The 11,438-nt window shown below is 34.4% G+C and overlaps 1 pseudogene; it reads left to right on the forward strand.

Moving 5' to 3' along the window:
- Window positions 1-6,822: 6,822 nt before the first annotated feature.
- On the forward strand, window positions 6,823-8,130 carry LOC120075854 (annotated as a pseudogene).
- The last annotated feature ends 3,308 nt before the right edge of the window (window positions 8,131-11,438 follow it).

Raw genomic sequence — 11,438 nt, forward strand, 5'->3', positions numbered from 1 at the left:
TTCTAAATAAAAATTATTACTAACAACTCCACTTTAGATTATCTCTCCTTAACCTTTTATTTTGGAAAAGTTCTTATGCTAAGGTTAATCTTCACAACCAACATTTTATGCAATTTATTCCACCAACACATAATAAGATCCAAAGTCTCACATGGTAATGAGAGATTCTTATTTTACACTAAAATCAATATCATGTAACCACTCATATCATGTCTTAAAACTATTCCATACTTAAATACTTGGTGTTTTGAACACATTAATTTCCTTTCTCTCCAAAATAATAACCTTTCTTATACACTTTTCTTTTCTTCTCTCCGCACTAATCTTTGTTAAGCCGGATAAATTCAAGACATTTTTTTCCACTTCTTAAGTCAAACTTATTCTCTAATCCGAAACATGTGATATTCATAACCCCTTAATACTCTACAATTTAATTCCAAACCTCAAACTCTAGTAGGTTATTTCCACCCGTGGACATTAATTTTCAACTCTAAATACTTTTCCTTCCTCTTGCGTAGCTAATTAAACTTGAGTCTTTTTTCATCACAAAACTCAAGTATCTTGAGAACAATTATTAAATCCAACAACTCATTTTTCCCATTTTAAGCCAACTTTATTTACAACCATCTTGGTGTTCCTTGTCAAATTCAATTTACCTAAGTCTTATATAGAGTTCTTCATATGATCATTTATAACCTAACTAGTAATTTTTCTTTCTCTTTAGGCACATTAAATACATGAAGAACCAAAACAAAATATCTTCCTCAGTCCATCAATCTTATGTACCACGAAAGTGATCATGACCTATTAATCATTTTAAAATTCTTCTTGAAACATTTGACTTTGATATCTAGTACCCTTTAATAAGCCTATAGTCTCTTCTTCTTCTTTTCTTATCTCCAAAGAAATTGTACTCTCGTACCAATGTACATGACCTTTTTTTTGTGATAGAGCTTTTTGTAATACTATTAGTCTCGTTGTCCATCACAAAGCATAACATAATATCATAGTGAATTCTTATCTAAACAACTTATTTGATAGCTGGAACATGTACATCATTTTCTATTTTCTTCACTGCATAACACTAAATAGGTTTATCATACTTAAAAATCTTTGAACTAAAATTTTTGTTCCATTCTAATAGTCATACCATGAGAAATACTAGTTCCACGTGACCTTATAAATCTTTTTTTCATCACACCATAACTAAATAAAAATCTCATGCTAACTTCTTCCATGTCATTAAACCGACAATAGAAAATATTTGGTGTATTAAACTAAACAAATATTTTCATGCACAAATTTTCATAAAAAATTTACTTATAAGACATACTTGGCGGTGACAAAGAATCCGTTGATGGGCCTAGGGACACTCTGGACTTACAATTTAAATCAATCTACAAAATTTAAAAACCCTAAGCTCTGATACCAACTTTAAAGACCTAGCTTTTTTATATCTCTCACGGTCATTACTAACATGTACGTAATTTTAAAACAAAAATCAGTTGACCCTTTTATGGTAAAATAATAATTTTCTAAATAATTGAACAATATTTTATCTAAGATCCCCAAAACGTTGAAAATGAATATACAAATAAATCATAAAATATTTAAATTTAAAACTCAAAACTCAAAGATTCTCATTTAAACATTCAAAACTTCTTTAAAACATGATACTAAGCGGAAGCATTAACACTGTTCCCATATTTCTCCTCCACTTGATATAAATCATATTTATATCTAAATTTCTCCAAAATAATGTATCTCATACATTTAGTCAATTATATCATATATAATCAACTAGCTAAATTATATCATATATAATCAACTAGTTAAATTATATCATATATAATCGAACTCCCTCTTGTCAATTTGAACATTTCAAATTGACCCAAATACTGATTCTCGACTTTATCCAAGCTACCCAGGGGACCTAATGGACCTGTGGCTCGAAACTCAAACGGTACGTGAATAGCTGACTAAACTCTTTAGCCACGAGATCCACCATCCGTTAACTGTCAGGCATTCCACTAAAGACCAACAGCTAAAATCTTCTTACTACAGATATATTCCTGTGTCCATCGGATATAACCAATCATGAGTACGATGACCCTTCATAGACGCTCATAAGTACAGCTGGGCCAATTTACCGTTTTACCCCTCTAGTTACATCTCACTCCTTAAGTACCACTGATTCCTCTAATGAACAATACAACATAGTCTAACTATGTATGAACACCTCTCAGGCTAAGAGAATGTGTGTGACGCCACATCGTTCAAGCCCCAGAATAAGTCCTTAAGGGAGCTATTTATCTACTTACCCCTGCTTCGGGGAAGGAGTGAATTCCATCTTGTGTAGCTGAGTTCCCAATTCTCAAATCAGAAGAATCCCTAAAATGGTAGGTTTGAATTGGCGACCTAGCCACTCGCACCCATACAAATCAAAGGACTGCCCTCAATGGCAGGAGTTCCCAACTCACTCACGATTGAGGTCATGTTACCTATAGTCGTCCTAGTGAAATGAAGTCTCTATCATGAACGGTGCTATATAACAAGACGTTAACACTTCGTGGTAAGGTCTTATACAAACTCTTTCTATAGGACGCCCCCGCTCGCATGTCCTCTACACGAATGATCAGGATCAGACTATCTGTGAAAAGTCACAACACTTGTGACCATTCCACAAAGCGAGTCACATCCATAGCGTTACCAGGATAAGGTTTTCTTCCTATATCCATATACTACATACCATTTTGGTTATCACTCAAGACATGATCCACTTGTATGTCACCACATACATGCTTAAGTTACATACAGATAACCAAGAATTTTATGTTTATTGGTTTGTGGTAAAGCAAATAAAACATGCAACTAAGCAAAAAAAAAGATGTGAAGTAAATATCATATATTATACAACACAAGCGTTCATACAAACTACAGGACACGAGACTTTAGGGCATAAACCCCAACAATAACATGGTAGTTGTTAGCTCTCAAAAAGAGCTATTATTCCTAGCTTAATTCTGGCTCGTTATCGAATTTTACACGTTTATTTTCCTATTTTGTAGGTACCGAGCAATCTTAAAGTGGAATTGACAATTTGGAGCCAAATGAGGTTAATTTGAAGCAATTAAGAGTTGATTTAAGCATCCAGGCTTCAAAGAAGTTGAGATAGCCAAATTACCATCGAGTACAGTCAACTATCAAGATCCATCAAGTCAAATTCCACCAAGAAAATAAGCATTGAGCACTGAGGAAGGGAGCAGCGAGTATCGAGTATCTGGCAGAACACTCAGTGTCGCAATTCTCTTCACAAGCCTTGGTCCAATACTCACTCGACGCTGGAAGGCAGTAGCATCAAGTACAGGGCAGTGTTGCAATGTTGCCCCAAGCCTCGTGACACTTAGGAACTAAATCATCGCCAGTGTTGCAACGCACCTCGACGCTCGATCCTCAATGTTGTAAGACAGTGCAATCAGCGTTGGAATGTCCCCTTCAAGCGTTGCAACATTACAACGATTGATGAAAAATTGATGACCACTCGGTGCAAGCAAGTGTTGCAACATTATTTCCCAACGTTGCGAGGTTGCGCACAACCTATAAATAAGGCGTTGGTGTTCAGCAATAGGAGGACGTATAGAAAAATAGATATATAGCCATCGAACGCATTCTTCTTCCAAATAAATCAAATTCTAAGAATTTGGTTCAGTTTTATGAGCCATTGAAGCCAAATCCCCGATTGATCATCGTCAAAGTCAGCCTCAACTCATTCATTTGATCATTGTAGTTCTAATATGCCTTTTAGAGGCTAGGTAATTTTCTTGGGATAGTTTGTATGTCTTAATTCTTGACGTTACTATTTAATTTATTCAATTGTTGTGAATCCTTTGGGTGGATTTGATTTATTAATAATAGAAATTTGATGAATTTTTCTGAAAAACTAATTTATTGAATTTCTTGCATGAAAAATCATTTTAGCCTGTGCATAATTGAGTGATTAAGTTGCACGTATTAGGATCGCATGTTTAGGGTCTAAACTTTTTCTGGCCAAATTCATGTATGCCCTAGTATAATCCTTCCCAAATAAATCATGCTATAAGATGTGGTTTTCCGGCTTGTAGTGTGTCTTGACAATTGAACCCTTTACTTAATGCTTTTCAATTTTAACTTATATGTCGCCGAGAAGGAAAAGTTTAAAACTAAATTAGGTTTGATTTAGATTGTTATCAAAATTGGGCTATTAGAATTTTTAATAGGTTGAGGGATTCACATAATTGAAGGAATTAACTAGTATCTAATGATAGAAAATAAAAAGCATGCAAATTAATCCCAAGATTTTCCATTAATTTGACTCAATTCTCTTTTCTGCGCTATCTCTTATTTATTCTTCTCTGTTTGGTTTTTAATTTATTTTGTAATCAAATCAAGAATCATAAAACTCCTTTTTTACTTGGAATTCATTAATTGGTCTAAGCTAATTCAACAGTCTCCCTTTAGATCGACCCTGATCTTACCACTTTACTACGTTTGTAGTATAAATCTTGGATCGGTGAAAATAAATTATCTTTGCTCGGGTCGAGAGTGGTCGCGACACACTAGTCTCGGAGTCCGAATAGTAGTGAACCCAATTGGTCATGAAACTATAATATGGTAGTGTTAGGAGGGAAAACTGTCACTCTCTTATCATAGAATTTAACATATCATCAATAGCATTCACAACACAATTCACACTACACATCTCAGAGTTCCACAAATATTACTAACAGTCATGTACAATTAACTTCAGGCTCGTGAAACTACTTTATTCATTTAACTTGTCATGCTTCTCAATATTATCCAAACAAGACAAACATTATCATATAGTCTATGTCATCTAGCTCAAGGAAAATTCCAGTAGGAAGATTACTTACATTGAGTTGGTGCTCAAGCATGCAAATCAATCTCCTTTATCTTGAGTAAAAAGATCTTCGATTACCATAAATATAAATTGAAATTAAATCAAATATTTAGGGCATAAACCAAACAAGAAATTCATCTTAACAGACTTCAAATGCTTACCTAACTTGAGGCTTGACCTGAGATCGATTCTAAACTTTTCTCAACTATTTGAACCTAGGCACAAACCAATAACTAAGGGTTTTAGACCAAATTTTCAGCAACTAACACCATTCCACAAACGAAGTTACCAAGTCTTAGAAATCACACCAAAAACCCACCAAGAACGAACTCCAATATCCGCTTGACAACATGTCAATACTTCCAAAATCCAAATTTAAGATTCAAATACTATGGTTATCAATAAAATGAAGCCATAAGTTAATGGGTGTCCAAGCTACACCATGAAACCCAAAGACTAAAATCTTACCCAAGAAAATTTATTTCGACGAGATAGGGTGGTTCCTGGCGAATCGACAATGGCTAAGCAAGCAGAGACACATGGTGGTTGGCAGGTGTAGAGGCGTAAAATTGAGATGAAGAGAGAGAAACTTGTGGAGATGGGGTTAGCGGCTGATTGAGAGAAGAAGAAATATTAAACATGCATTTTCTTCAAGTCCAACCTTAATTGATTTTGTGTTTGACCAAATGTAAGTAGGGTTGGCAAAATTTACTGCGGCGTCGGGTCCCTCGGGGCCCTACCCCGATCAGGGTGGGGAATCCCCAATTTGACCAAGGATAGAGTCTGTCTCTTATACACATCTAGATGTGTATAAGAGACAGACCCCGCCCTGATTAGGTTTTTTTTAAAAATATATATATATTAGGTATTTAACTTTTTACATTTAGTCTAGTTTTTAATTTAGCCCAATCTAAGCCCAACTAAAGTGTCCAAGCCCAAGCCAAATAGAATTTTAGGGAATAATTTTTTTAAAAAAAACCATGGAGAAATGAAAGGGAAAATGGGGATTGGGTCCCACATGAACCCATTTCCCTACTAGGAATCCAAGGAACCCTCCCCCACCCCGTTCTGGCCTAGTTGCTAACCCCAAATGTAAGCTTTAGGAAAAAAAAAAAAAATACGACCTTTTTTTCTTAGCCCTTTCTCACTTTTAATGTCCTAACTTTTCCCAAAATCTTCTGTTAAAAATAAAATATAACAAACCAATTATCTCTCCAAATTGTTTCTATTTTGGCTCTAAATCCCACGTCTTTTTTCTTTTCTTTCTTAAATTCCAAAATTTTCAATTTTCTCCAAATATTTTATCCAATATAATCTAAATTCAACCACCATATCTTTAGATTAATTAAATTTGAACTCCAAAAATCCACAATTAAAAGGAAACTAAAATCCAATAATTTAAGATAAGTAATTTAAATTTTACTAAAAGCTCAAGCATTCTATTCTATTTATAAATTTTGAAATATATATTTGTATTATTTGTTTGTTAAAATTCCATTTTGGTATTTTCAAATTTGTTCAATTTTAATTTTTTGTATTTGCAAATGTCTAAATTTAATTCATATACTTTTAATGAATCTTAAATTTAGTCTCTGGAAGTTAATTTTTATTGAAATTGATTAAACAATAATAATAATTTTCATGTAAATTGCAAAGAAACAAAATATGTGAAAATATTTTTAAAATTTATAGTAAAAATGTTAATAAAAAATAAAAAGTAATGAAAAATCTATAATAAACTAGTAGCGAGACTAATTGAAAATACATAAATTAAATTAAATATTTAAAAGTAAAGAGAGTAAATTTGAACCAACTAAATGATATTTTAGTTCCATCCAAATCATTCACTAAAGTTAAATTGGGAATTGCAGTTGGGTTCCCTTCCCGGCATCTTCTTCCAATGAACCCACCACGCGTAAAGACCCGGCCGCCTTACGAATCCCCTCCGCCTCCCATTTCCTATATAAATTAACTCTCCGTCTCTCCCAATTACCCAATTTTCATTTCCAAATCTTTCTTCTTCTTTCTTGATTCTTCATCTTCTTCTTTCTTTTCCCCCAATTTTCATCTCTCCTGAAAATGGGTTTCAAGGGATTTCTCGAAGGAGGAATCGCTTCCATTGTTGCCGGTTGCTCCACTCACCCACTTGATCTCATCAAAGTTCGGATGCAATTGGACGGCGAGAAACCGCCGCTTCCAAATCTCCGCCCCGCCCTAGCTTTCAATGCTTCTCGTTCCGTTGTCGCGCCGGAATCTTTCCACATCCCGCCGCCCCAACCTCCGCGTGTCGGACCCATCTCGGTTGGCGTTAGAATTGTCCAGTCCGAAGGTGTTACCGCGCTGTTTTCCGGCGTCTCTGCCACTGTTCTCCGGCAGACTCTTTACTCCACCACTCGGATGGGTCTCTACGACATCCTCAAGACTAAATGGTCCGACCCGAATTCTGGCAGCATGCCTCTGACCCGGAAAATCACGGCGGGGTTAATCGCCGGCGGGATTGGCGCGGCGGTGGGGAACCCGGCCGACGTCGCAATGGTGAGAATGCAGGCTGACGGCCGGCTCCGGTGGCCCAGCGGCGGAAATTACGCCGGCGTGGTGGACGCCATCACAAGAATGTGAAGCAAGAAGGGATTACTAGCCTCTGGCGCGGGTCGTCACTTACGGTGAACCGGGCGATGATTGTGACGGCGGCGCAGTTGGCATCGTACGATCAGATGAAAGAGACGATATTGGAAAAGGGTGTGATGAAGGACGGACTGGGGACTCACGTGACGGCGAGTTTCGCGGCGGGGTTTGTGGCAGCAGTGGCGTCGAATCCGGTGGATGTCATAAAGACGAGAGTTATGAATATGAAGGTGGAGGCCGGGCGGCGCCGCCGTACAGTGGGCGTTTAGACTGTGCAATGAAGACGGTGAAGGCTGAAGGGCCGATGGCTCTTTACAAAGGATTTATTCCGACGATTTCACGGCAGGGGCCTTTCACGTGTGTCTTGTTTGTCACACTTGAAAAAGTCCGAAAAGATTTTCAACCAATTTTGACTTTTAATTTTACAAATTACAGATGAGAATTTAAAGTTTGTAATTCTTTTGATTTTATTAAAAGAAATGAGTGAAATAATTTACTCTCGGAGAGAATTGAACCTCTCAATTCAACAGTTATGCATATTTAGAAGTTTACACAATTTTTAATTTTTTTTTTTTTTAAGTAAACATATCAATACAAGCTTAAAAGTATTCCTGTTTTCTCCATTCATAAAGGAAAAGTATAACTAACTAAACACATTTTGAGTGGCTCATTTTCTTCTATAGAAAATATAACAATTTTCTACTACTATTAGCATTTTTTTTTACATTTTATTGTATTTTTCTTGTTAAAATACAATATCAAAACTTATTACCTATGTACTTGCAAGTGACCAAACAAAAAAGTTACATGACTGCGGCATACTAAGATGACATAAAGTGCAATGACATAACATTATGTGTATAATTTCCTAACACGTTAATTTTTGTTTAGGTGTATACACTTTAAGTCGGGATTGGGTGCTTAGTTTGACCAAACACATTAAGCGTTGATCATGTCTTATGCTAGACTTCATACACTCATTTTGTTTTAAGTAAATTCAAATAATTTCGATATAAATTTGTTTAAAAATAAGACATTTTTATTTTTGGCTATTTTTTTAAGTTTGGTACTCTGAATTTTTGCTTAAAAAAAAATATAAAGAAATTGTGTTAAATAGACTCAACTTTAGGATATATTTTTTAAAAAAATATCTCAAATAACTTTATTTTTACTCATGGGTTTTTATCATTTTTCCCTAATTTAGAGCTTACCAAAATACTACTATTACAATTAGTTATTGTTGGTTTTTATTATTAAATTTGAATCTTTGAATATTTTTATTATGTATTTATTTTCGAAATTTGCAGGTTTTTTTAAATTTCGGTTGAGTAGTTAACTTAAAAAAAAAAAAAAAAAAAAAATCTATTTCTCGTTTCAAATCTGTCAAAATATGAAATATTTTTTATTTACCGTTATTATAGCAATTGACATTTTATATAAAAGTTAATTAACTCGTGTAAAATAATTTCATAAATATTGAAAGTTTTTAACCATTTGTGTAATATTGAATTCTATTTTGTCCCATTTACGAGGAAACTAGAAAAAAAACTGAGAAATAGCCAATTTTAAATTTTCATTTGAAAAAATGGCAAAAAGGTTTTTAAACTATAAAAATAACAAAACTAATTTATATAATTGAAAATACTAATTAGTAGAGACAAAGCTCCTAAAACAACAAAATTAAATACAAACGAGAATACAAAGATACAATGCTTTAAAAATAACTCGAATACCACAAATACATTCTACCTAAACATTCTAGAAGCACAAATACACAGCATCTAAACGTTCCAGAAGCAAGCAAAAAATTAAAAATCGCCCAAATGGTCCTTAACGCTTCCAGCTGCATATAGAATGTATGCGACGGAAGATGATGACCAGGCGATGGGGTCATTAGAAACTTATGGATGTCTACAATGATGAACTTCCTCCAAGGTGAGAAAGGACGAAGTTGTTGTTGGCAAGTAAGTATCTGAAAGAATTGCAATTTCAGGACAATGTGACTATTGGAAATATGATTGAGTTTGACACCAAACCAGTTGTAGGGAGTTTCATCATTTTCATTCCATGTGACCATTTTGCTAATAGGATCTTGAAAGCCAACTTTAAACACTATCAATCCCAAATCGTCATTGTTGAGAACAATGTTTATAGTATAAATAAAAGCAGGAAACATGTGTGCGAGCGAAAAAGGTCGGCGACCTTGCAAGAGTGTGTTAAGGTTGATGCCCTAAATCTTGTTGGGTTTTATAGTTTGTAATTGTAATGTACAAACATTTTATTTATGTAATAAAATATTTGATGTTTTATTTCAAAATTAGTTGCATTAACTATAAACCAATAAACTAACATCCAAGGTTATCTTGTAGCTTAAACATGTATGTAGAGACATACGGATGGATCATGTTTAAGTGATAACCTAAATGGTCTGTAATAGATGGATAAGGCTAGATACCATATCCTAGTGACACTATGAGTATGGTTTGCTTTGTTGGTGTTACAATTGTTGTAAAATGCTACAAATGATCTGATCCTGATCATTCATGGGAAGATATGTGAGTTGGAATTTTCTATACAAAAGAGTTTGTATAAGATCGAACCATGAAATGTTTAGTCTCATTATATAATAGTGTTCATAATAGAGACTTACATTTCACCAAGATGACCATAGGTAATATGACATAAATCCTAAATGAGTTGTTAACTCCTGCCTATAAGGACGGTCCTTTGATTTGTAGGGATGAGAGTGGCCAGATCGCCGACTATATAAGCCTACCATTTTGGGGATTTGTCTAATTGGAGAGTTGAGAACACAGCTACACAAGAAGGAATTCACTTCTTCCCCAATGTCGGAGCAAGTAGATAAGTTGTTCCCTTAAGAGCTAATTTCGGGACTTGAACAATGTGGCACCACACCCTCTCCTGGCCCGAGAAGGGTTTAATCATAGTTGGACTATGATTTATTGTTCATTAGAGGGATCAATGGCACTTAAGGAGTTAGATATAACTATAGGGGCAAAATGGTAATTTTGGTCCAGCTGTACTTAAGAGCAATTTGTGAAGGGTCATTGTTCAAATCTAATAGACACAGGAATATATTTGTAGTGCGAAGAGTGTAGTTATCGGTCTTTAGTGGAGTGTGCGACAGTTAGCGGATGGTGAATAATTTTAATTAAATGGTTTAATTAATTATTCACACACTGTTGGATCTTCAAACTATAGGTCCATGAGGTCCCCTCGGTAGCTTGACGGAATTTATTGAGAATCGGTTTTTGGATTAATTTGAATTGTTCAAATTATTTGAAGAAATTAATTATATATGATATAATTAATTAAATTTTCAATTATATGTGATATAATTAATATACAAATACATTATATTAAGTATTTATGAGAGGAAATAAATATTTGAATTTGATTCAAATATCAATTATATGAATTGGATTCATGTAGTTGAACTTAATGTAAATGTGATATTAAAAGCCATTTGTGAGAGAGAATTGAAACTATAGGTTATATGTTATATAAGAAATAATATATATAAGTTTTTTATTTATTAAAATTATATTATATTATTTAATTTAATTTTAATTTTAAATTAAATTAAAGGGAGGGAAATAACTTCCCTCCCCTTAATTCTCTTCACATCTTGTATGCGGAAGTTGGCTTATAAGGGTTGCCTGACATTCTTCTTCTCCTTCTTCCTAAAACAAAGACACAAAGAAGAGAGATTATTGAAACAGGATAGTTCTGTGGAAAAATAAATTTTCCCTCTTCTTTCTTCTCAATCATTCCTCCTCCCTCTCCGAAATCACCAGAGCCCACACCTCCTGGATTCTCACTAGAGAATACTGAGGTCTCCAAGTGATGGTACCCAATTGGCCCTTTATCGGATTCTGTTTGTGAATTTCACAAA

The sequence above is a fragment of the Benincasa hispida genome, chromosome 4, assembly GCF_009727055.1.
Source record: "Benincasa hispida cultivar B227 chromosome 4, ASM972705v1, whole genome shotgun sequence".
NCBI classification, from domain to species: Eukaryota; Viridiplantae; Streptophyta; class Magnoliopsida; order Cucurbitales; family Cucurbitaceae; genus Benincasa; species Benincasa hispida.